Raw genomic sequence first — 10,896 nt, 5'->3', positions numbered from 1 at the left:
TACCAGAACGAAAACATGAAAATATTAATATTATTTTTTTAATATTTCCGAGTGGGAGTTGAACTCATAACCGTCGCGTTACATTCACGCCCTAGTGCTCCAGCGGAACAATGGTCTCGATATTACTTACAAGGTTCTATAAATATGGCATTTCGAAAGCTAGTCAACTTCGCTACTATACCTTCCATCTATACCCTATTTGTACCCCGACAGCAACTATTATTGCTTTACACACACATTTTTTGTAGTCGATTCAGCCTCGTCAAAACCACAAGGGATCGGCTCGTAACGAACTCCGCTCTACTGAGGTGGCGAGTTTTTATTACATCAGTCTTATAAAATTGTTTTTCTAATTTCTTTACTAAATAAGGTATAATAATAAAGTAATAGCATTTTAAGATCATGTTAGGGAATAATAATGAAATTGAACTAAATTTTCTTATAAAAAAATCTCTGTCTTTGCTTTCTAATTAATGGTTTGAATTTATTTTTATTTTGTACGCATATATAATGTACATGACAATTAGTTTGAAATTTACATTATTACATTTGAAAGGACAGAATATTAATCCCGCACGATGTTTTCATTTGCTCGAGTGGGAATCGAACCCACAACCAGTCGATTTTGCAGCACAATTTGTGCCTCTGCTCCACGACTGGCCTTAATTTAAAGAAATTTTCAATTTGAGCCAAGTGCCTATATTTTAGCTTCCCATTAGGTATACACGCATTTCTGGTGGTACAAGGTTGAAAAGTACCTCGAACTCGTTACCATTATACGTTAGATATATTTCAACTGCCCTACAACAGTGTCCAAAAAACCGAAATTAATTAAATAATGAAAAGTTTTCAAAGCACCCCATAAATATTTTCAATGGTATACAAAATGGCAGCGCCCGTGCGGTTGCCATGTCATTCAAATTCTTGTTGAATCCGCAGATTGCGGCTTATATGCGCCTGGAATCTGGCGACTCGGGGCGAAATTAAAACGAAATTAAATTATAACTAACTGTCGACCATTTTCTATAATAATTGAATTTGTTAACCTAAATTGTGTATTATTTAAAAAAAACAACTTCATACTTTTACCCATTTCAAAGACGGCGCAGGTATTCCAGAAAACTCCGTTCCCCAATTTCTGTCCAATATTCCAGACATTGGATGTTGAATAGGAACTCAATACTGCATGGTGTCCACAAAATAATATAATACTGAGGTATCGTTATCGGTATCGTTGACAAGTCTCTAATCTCATTCTCTCTCTCTCTCTCTCTCTTCATAATAGTTGAAACTAATAACACATTCGTACATAACTACAATGGCATTAGTATGAGCACTATAGGATAGTGATAATAAATCGCTTGTATACATACGTCCCAGAACTTGAGCAGTTATTTGTCAGCGTCGTCTCGAGGATTTGCATGGAGATACTGGAGTAAACCCTACTTATTGTGCTTAGGTATTGTTGGCGACAGCTCCCGACAAAGACGCTGCGAGACAATGGTTTGGCAAACGATATCGATTGTGGGTAGTTGGACGGAAATTAGGGGCATTTCTTTGTTTTAAGTAAATGATTCTATTATTTTAAACATTAATACGGCTTTAAATTTTTGGCAGAACGTCTGACTGTAATCTCGATGGTTCCGTCTTCCATTTCCACTCAGTTTGACAAATTATTTTTGTCTCCGCCCTGGTTAAAAAAAACACCGCCACTCCATACACAATGTTATGGAAAATTAGATGACGAGTCAAGGACGGAGTGTCTTAACACTAGGTGCCCTCTGCCTATACTGCTAAGCGGAAAATCTGTGAAGATACAAAACAAAAGTAACAAATGATTAAGGAAATAAACTTTCAACATTCAAGATTACAGAGACGGTGTTACCGTGATTTTAATAATTCATCGCGAACCAACGCAGTTAGGAGTAAATTGATCTTATAAATATAGAAATTTAAGGAAGCCATTCCATCAATACTATTAATATATTAACTCTAGTCGACAATCGTGACAAAACACAGCAGGTTCTATTCCTACTCGGGGAATCAATTACTTTCTTTTCTTCGCTCTAGTAAAAAGACCGAATTCCGCGACTTCCGCAATGCCTAGTGTCTTAACACTAGGTTCCCTCTGTCTACCCTACCTATATACGGGATACTGTGTGACCCTAAAAATACGTATAACTTAAGCGTCTATGGATTTGAACCGGCACACGGCTAACATCAAGCAAATTATCAGGAAAAACAAAAAACTAAGTATAAGTATAAGAGTATTATCAAAAGGTTTTCAAAATTTTGAATATTGACTTGTGTTCTCTACTATCTTCTATCTATATATATAAAAGGACTTGTCCTCACTGACTGAGGTAAGACGCGCGCACAGCCGTAACCGCTGATGGTAGAAACGTGGAATTTGGACAGATGTTTACTTTCGTAATCTGGACATCCACTAAGAAGGGATTTTGAAAAATTTTAACCGTAAAGAGGTGAAATAGGGGTTGAAAGTTTGTATGGAAAAAAAATTAAATCTGCACCGATTTTTATAAAATCGTAAATTCAGGCTCTTAAAAATATTTCATTGAACATGTGTTTCGTGGTTTCTTAGAATTCATCCCTAAGGGTGCAAATAAGCGGGCGAAGCTGCGCGCGCCCACTAGTATGAAATAAAATAAAGATAAATATTAATATTTTTTTACACTTTCAAATGGAAAAATAATATACATAACGGAACAAACAAAAAAAAGAGATTTAGCAGGCTTGCACAAATTTTTAATTTTCCAACAATCACCGCAATGCAGCACTGAGTTACGATCTCTAAATCCGTTTATACAGTCTATAAAATGAAGTCCACCGCGAGTCTTGCAATTACACCAATTAATTTGAAACCGACCAACGGGTTACCGTCTCCCGACATTAGATAAAACTTTATTAATATATAAAATATTTGTTAATTACTTACCAAAACATTATTTTTCAGCTACACGCTGTATCCCGCATATAGAAGGGTAGGCAGAGAGAACTTGGCCTCCGTTCCCGACTTTCCGTTGAATCCTGGAGGCATTGCGTGTTGAGTGGCGGAACTGAACGCCGCGCTTTTCCTCGTAGTTTTTTTTAAACTATATTTTATTTATATTTAACAAAAGATTATCTCTAGTATTCTTTCAAAAAGAGTACACTCGTTTCAAACTAAATGCTTAACCTTTTGCAAAAAATCTGGAAGTTCCAATATGAAATGACAATATCCTGCATGTTCACATCAAAAGCTGCGTCGGGTTAAAAATCAAAGTTAGACCTGTAGCCTTTTTGCCGGGCGCTGTCTGTCTGTCGGTCACATCTATATTTTTGTTTTGCATTCGACTGCTGCAATTTTTTACCTGTTCCCGTTACATATTTTCTACGGCACTCGTGTGTTTTAGTTTCTAAAAAAGTTAAGTTTGTAGGCACAGTTATTTAAAATTGTTATGAAACTTATATACTGAAATTTTATGTAAATAACTAGAATTAAATAAAATTTAAATATATTGAAATATTTCTTTTAATTAACACTAATATTATAAAATATCTACTAGTTAATAGTACCTAGTAGTAATTAAATATACTAATTAGGTCGTCATACACCTACATCGTCTTTCTTTGTTTTTAGTATTTCTGACTGTAGACAATCCCGCCTATAGCAGGATAGACAGAGGGAACCCAGTGACATTTAAAGCACTCTGTTTCATACTTTCATCCCTCTAATGGAAATTGAGCCCACAACCGTGACGTTTACAACCAAACGCTGCACTGCTGCACCATCACGACCATATATAATAATAGTAAGTATATAAGATAAGAATAATTATTAATTATTAATCATGCGAAGTATGGTAGAAGCTAATGCATTTCATTCTATTACAGGGCGCCCCGAGCTGCGTTAATTACGAAACTTACAACTGTCACCGAGCTCCGTCTAAAGTTTCCAATTATTTTAATTACAGTGCATTTTCAACATAACCTATTTACTAAGGAAATGACTGACGAGGCCAGCTTGTGATATTGTTGTAGGCGTAGAACAAGGTCGTTAGTGTATGGCGTCATTTTAATTTCTGAGACATTTCGGTGGCAGTGAAGGATAGTAAAGCTGATATATTCAAAATTCAAAATATTCTTTATTCAAATAGGCAATTATTATAAGCACTTTGTTTAATTAAACGGTTTTTTTTTATAATTATGGGACATATTCTTAATTTTCCACACATTTTAAGGATATAGTATGATTTTCTCTATCATAGGTGAACGCGCAGATTATTTTGCGCCTGACGGTGTAAAATCGGACCACTAAAAATATACAATACTACATAAAGTGAAAAAATAGCGATGCCATGCAATGCCTTGACAATTTGGCGGAATTCAGGGGAACGTAGTGTCATAGCACTATGTTTCCTCTGCCTATCCTGCAATACGCGAGATGCAGCGTGAAGCTGAGCAGTAAGTACCATCCAATAGCTTCATTATCTTTAAATACCTTACAAAATAAATATTACATATTTATTATATAACTGAACCTGCAACCATTGCATCTCGTCATCAGCCTCAACTGTACCAAAGATACGATTAAAATGGTAATTCCGTTTAACGACTAATTTAATCAGCGATAGCAACGACAAAGTTACAGTCAAGCAAAGTAATAGCTTCGACAATTAACTACGATCTAGAACTAGGGCGTGAATGGTCGCAGTAGATTAGAGGCTGAATAACGAAATGCCTTTGTCTCTACAGTCTACACGTCATGCGGCGGAACGTCCACAGAAATGGCGCGAAAAAATGACAGCCGCTTTTCAGCTTTTTATAACAAATTCTGGTTTATTTTTAAGCTTGTATTTTTTTGTGTGCTATTCTTAGATGTAAATTACAATTTATCAAGAGTATAACAGTATAGATAAGCACACTAAAATAATTGATCTATTTTTATTTAATACTAGCGGCCCGCTCGCGGTTGCACCCGCGTGAACTATATTATTATTAATTTCTGTCTCCATGGCTACGTCCTAGTGACATCTATGCAAAATTTGAGACTCCTAGCATTTAGTAACGAATGACAAAGACAAATGTCATTAGTAACGAAGTTTCATACAAACTTTCAACCCCAAAAACAACCCCTTAGAAATCGAATATTGCAAATCCCCGTCTTAGCGAGCACCTACGTCCTAAAAGTAACTCCTACGCAAAATTTGAGATTCCTAGCACATGTAGTTTCTGAGATTTCGTGATGAGTGAGTGACCTTTCGATTTTATATATATGTAGAAGCATCAGAAGGGGCCTCAAAGCGGTCTTGGCTGTTACTATTCATTTGTGGGCGTTGTAGCAACAGAGATGTTTAAATAAAAGTCGCACTTATGTTCTACAATGTCTTATTTCTCGTTTACACAACAGTTTTACAATAAATATCACAAGATTTATAAAATTACAATCGATTAGGAGCCAATAGGTTAATTGGTGAACATCTCACGCCATAGCTGTCAACCTATCTGACGTCCGCTATTACTCGTGGCTACACCTACTACCCTATTCGGGGTTACCCGCTCCATTTTAAATATTCTTCTAATATAATCCATTACATAAATCAATTAAAATCGAAATGTAATAATTGCGAAATTATAATTAAAACTAATACATAGCAGCGCGCCGTCACGGCCGTCCTGCATCGTCACACGCCCTCGTGTGCATAGGTTCAATCTGTGAACAAGAAACATAGTGCTTTGCAATACGTCCCGTTCGGTCTTCCTGATCACACAATATCTCCCCTTAGTGGATGTAACACTGAACTCATAGTGATTACAATTTTATAAGTGTATTACAAATACTACGAAATGTTTCGTATAAGGCAAACATAACAATCTTACAAATGTCACATCCGTTACTCAATATCACATAGGCTAACAGTCACACAGACAAGTCATTGCCACAACGGTTAGTAATTGCCACACAGGCCAGTCATTGCCACACAGGCTAGTACTTGCCACACAGGCTAGCCATTGCCACACAGGCCAGCTGCTGCCACACAGGCCACTCGTCGCCACACAGGCCACTCGTCGCCACACAGGCCACTCGTCGCCACACAGGCTATTCGTCGCCACACAGGCCACTCGTTGCCACAAAGGCTAGTCGTTGCCCCAAAGTCTAGTCGTTGCCACAAGGGCTAGTCGTTGCCACAAAGGCTAGTTTTTCTTTTTTTTTTGGTTTTTTTTTTTGTTTGTTTTGTTTGTCTTAGCTTTGTTTGTTTGTCTTAGCCCCACAGGCTACTACAGGGTAAAAGGGTATGTAACTATTTAACATGGCCGTCATCGGCACATTCTGACTTTATTTTGTTGCTTGCAATCTCCAGCACTACTACGTGCTACTAGAATTGAAAGCCAATTACTACGGGCTTACGGGCTCTTAAGAATCTTTAAAATTTTGGGTCAAGCTTGGTTTGGTTACAGCACATAATCACCTACTTAATTCTTTAACTTTGCTTTACGTTTATCAAACTAAACCTTCTCAGAAGAAGCATTAACTTCTTTTGCTCGTGTCGATTGCTCGATAATAAGATTCAAATCAAATTCATCCGTGGCTAATTACATTAAGTTTAGAGGCATAGAAACCTTTACTACTAACAATTCTAAAGGACTCGCCCTGGTTGTCCTACTCATAATAGCTGCGCTAATAGCTAGCTGATTGTCAGGTAAATGCATCTTGACATGACTTATTATTATCTATCTCGACAGAGCTGACTTTATTAAAGAGCATTCGGCAACAGAGCCGAAACAAAATGAAAACTTCTCACCAGATTCATCTAAGAACTGATCCATAGCTAGTTGAATGGAGCAAACATTCACCCATCGTTCAACCCGTTCATCGCTTGCCTTGATATCCATACTGATGCAGCGCATTGCGGTGTGGCCGCATTCACCACACGTGAAGCAAGTTGGAGTAATCACCTCCATATGCACACCAACTTCCTTAGACTGTAGAGATGAGGTAGTATCTGAAATCTCACAGTGTAAATAAGAAATTGCTATTACAACTACTATTGTTACAACAATCACTGGGTACAAGACCCTGCTTGTCACAGTTATATCATCGCTGTGATAATTGTATTAGTGGATTTTTCACTTCCATAGTCGGAGTACTCTTCTCACCAATCGGGTGTCCTCTTTTTCTTTGAAACAGACTGGAACGAGCATTTAATTCCCAAGGCGTGTTATCATTTATAACATCATTAATTTGGTAATAATCTTAGCTGGCAGCTATCCTGCATGACATTCAATAGACATTATTTTCATACATGTTTATCCTCTAAATATTTCTGAACAGTGTAATAAGCTGCGTCCGACATACGCAGATAAACACTCGTCTTCCCTTGGACCACCATTGTGTAATCGCTATAAATTTGCAGCTGGAGTCTCAACAGTATCAAATCTAACTAAGAACAGATCTTTTAATTGTGGCCATTTAATTCCGGGAATAACTAGTTTGAGCAAGCCAAGATGACGCCGATCCCTTGAGTGCCTGAGCATTATAAAAGGCTTGTTCCCAGGTTTCTCCTTTTACCAGTAAAACGGTGTCATCAACAAAAGACACAATTGTTTCAAAGTTTATAGGTAAGTTACACAGGTCATTGATAAATATTAAAAATAGGGTCGGTCCCAATATACTACCCTGTGGAATGCCATATTTGATAGGAAGGTATATTCTTCTATTTTAGAGCATTGCATTCTATCTGTGAGATAGCTTTAGAATAGTTTGTGTCCGTTACCCCTTACACCAAAATCACAGTTAGATTTTAACGAATTTATAATTCTTACAGCTTCGATTTCATCAGTATCAAGTAGAACGAACGACAGTTTGATGTTATCTATTTGTGATTTTCCACTGATATTAGAACACCTATTTTTTTTCTCTTCTCGGCACGATTTCCACCAATGCTGATGAAATATTCATTAACTATGTCAACTGAATCCTGCGGGAACTTGAGTTCCGCATTAAATCAGAAGCGATGTTCTTATTGTCACGAATACTTAACTTTTTTTGTAATACTTTCCATAATTTCTTATTATTTGATTTTGCTCTCACAATCTCGGATTTGTCAAATTCTCTCTTAACTTTTTTGTGCCTTGTTCATTGTAATTATCAAATCACTGCCAAAATAAGTTTTTCTTGTAAACATATGTCACACCAACTGCGAACGTCATGGTCTGCAGCATCAGAATTAAACTCTAATAACGTTGTTTTTTAAATGTCAGATACTAATGGCTCCCGTAAAATTTTGTTTCTGTTTGTCAAAAATAAATTTTCAACGTTCACATTTTTTTACAATTTTCACATCTTGTCATATTTTAACACTCTGTTCTGTATTTTCTTCCTTATTCGTTGCTGGTAATCCCACTTCTGATGTAGAAGCATCAAAAGGGGCCTCAAAGCGGTCTTGGCTGTTACTATTCATTTGTGGGCGTTGTAGCAACAGAGATGTTTAAATAAAAGTCGCACTTATGTTCTACAATGTCTTATTTCTCGTTTACACAACAGTTTTACAATAAATATCACAAGATTTATAAAATTACAATCGATTAGGAGCCAATAGGTTAATTGGTGAACATCTCACGCCATAGCTGTCAACCTATCTGACGTCCGCTATTACTCGTGGCTACACCTACTACCCTATTCGGGGTTACCCGCTCCATTTTAAATATTCTTCTAATATAATCCATTACATAAATCAATTAAAATCGAAATGTAATAATTGCGAAATTATAATTAAAACTAATACATAGCAGCGCGCCGTCATATATAAGATGTACACTTAAATAATATTAAATAAATATTCCAATTATTAAAGCGGGCGAAGCCACGGGCCACGGGCGACGAGGCCGCAAGTACATAATATATAATGTTTTATATTTTTTTGTAATTATAATTATTATTAATATAAATTAAGTGAAGCCGACGTTGGGGAATTGAATTATTTTCATTTCCACAATCTTTTAACAAATGAAGAACGGAGCTTCTTCACACCAGATTCCCTTCTTCTACTCTCAATATGCATAGGATACAACTGGAAGCTATTTTTTGTATAAAATATTATCTATATATATAAAAGGACTTGTCCTCACTGACTGAGGTAAGACGCACGCACAGCCGTAACCGCTGTGCGTAGAAACGTGGAATTTGGACAGATGTTTACTTTCGTAATCTGGACATCCACTAAGAAGGGATTTTGAAAAATTTTAACACTAAAGGGGTGAAATGGGGGTTCAAAGTTTGTATGGAAAAAATAATAAATCGGCACCGATCTTTATAAAATTTGAAATTTAGGTTTTTAAAAGTATTTCATTGAACACATGTTTCATCGTTTTTTAGAATTCTCCCCCTAAGGGTGCAAATATGGGGTTGAAACTTTGTATAGATTTTTTTTTAAAACGGCAGACATTTTTATAAAATTCGAAATTCAGACTCTTAAAAGTATTTAATTGAACACATGTTTCATGGTTTTCTAGAATTCTTCCTCTAAGGGTGCAAATAAGGGGTTGAAAGGTTGTATGAAAAAATTCTAAAATCGCTATTGATTTTTATAAAATTTGAAATTTAGACTCTTAAAAATATTTCTTTGAACACATGTTTCATGGTTTATTAGAATTCACCCCTAAATAAGCTAGCGAAGCTGCGCGCGTCCGCTAGTACACAACTAAAATGGGAACTAAAATATTCCAAAATAAACCCCTCCGTTGACAAAAGATAGATTAGCGAAGACACGCCGAGCCGTGGTTTTAATAATTCAACAACTTTTCGTCCTTCTCGCCCTTATTGCTCGGAACATTGAAAATATTGTATTTTTTCATTCTCCTGACAAATATAGTGACGTGTTCGGACATAATAATTTGTCCTTTTACCTTATTTTGTAGGACTATGTAGGGACGAGCAGCATTTCTAACATAGTAGGGTTGAGATTTATAGATATTAAAAATAAAAAATGTTTTCTAACTTCTACGGCTTCCAAGATGGGCAAGTTCGAGTCTGCTTCCTCCTTATCCTGCGGGATACGGACTGAAGCTGAAAAAAATGAGAATAAACATTCCAAAAAAAACAAAGAGAGCATATAATATTATTGTTCAGAAGAGGATATAAATACATTCATACCGTAGGAGACGGGAGACGGTCGTATCCCGTTCACCGGACGGAGGCCCGCTGGCGCCGGCGCTACACTCACCGGGCAATGGAGCGTGAACGCGTGAACTTGTTTGACGTTTGAATCATAACGTTAACTATATATATGTACATACATATGTAACTACTTATATAAGTATGTTATATCTTTTTTTTTAACTTCACGTTCTATCCCGCATGTAGGCACAGTGAATCTCCTGTTAAGAAACATTTTTCAACACATTGTTTGTTGATTAGCGGAACTCAGAGCCGCATATTGTCTTGTGACATGACCGAGGGAATGTAAATGATTCATTCCTCAAAGTGGGAATCGAACTCATGAGCGAAGAAGTGAAAATACTAATGTAAATAAAATATTTCATGTCCTCGAGTCGGGATTGAACCTACAACTAATCGGTTTACAGGCACACTTTGTGCCCCTGGCCTCTATTAATATACAAATTATTTATTGATGACATTAAAAAGACTTATATGAAAATTAACAAACTTTCCCATTGTCAATGAGCAACAATAGAAAAAATATTTATGATGTAAATGATATTTGACGTATAATTTCTCACTTGTCCGAAAATACATACGAGATGTTGAGTTCAGTACTTCACCTTATTTACTACTTCATATACTTACTTAAAAAACCAAAATCAATTTTCCAACACCACCCCAAAACTAAGCTACTCAAAAACAAAGAATAAAGACAGACACCCCCACACACTATC

The 10,896-nt window shown here is 36.3% G+C and overlaps 1 long non-coding RNA gene across 1 annotated transcript; it reads right to left on the bottom strand.

Annotated features, from left to right (window-relative positions):
- Positions 1-6,115: 6,115 nt before the first annotated feature.
- Positions 6,116-8,532, bottom strand: LOC146539788 (uncharacterized). The gene is made up of 2 exons (XR_014879477.1): positions 7,159-8,532; positions 6,116-6,984 (listed from the first exon to the last, which is right to left on the bottom strand). It is a non-coding gene; the product is annotated as an uncharacterized LOC146539788 (long non-coding RNA).
- Positions 8,533-10,896: the final 2,364 nt, after the last annotated feature.

This window comes from Heliconius melpomene, chromosome 3 (genome assembly GCF_056956725.1).
Source record: "Heliconius melpomene rosina isolate 202511_hmr_F chromosome 3, ASM5695672v1, whole genome shotgun sequence".
NCBI lineage: Eukaryota > Metazoa > Arthropoda > Insecta > Lepidoptera > Nymphalidae > Heliconius > Heliconius melpomene.
Note: the sequence above shows the minus strand (reverse complement) of the source record. Positions and strands in the feature narration are given on the sequence as shown.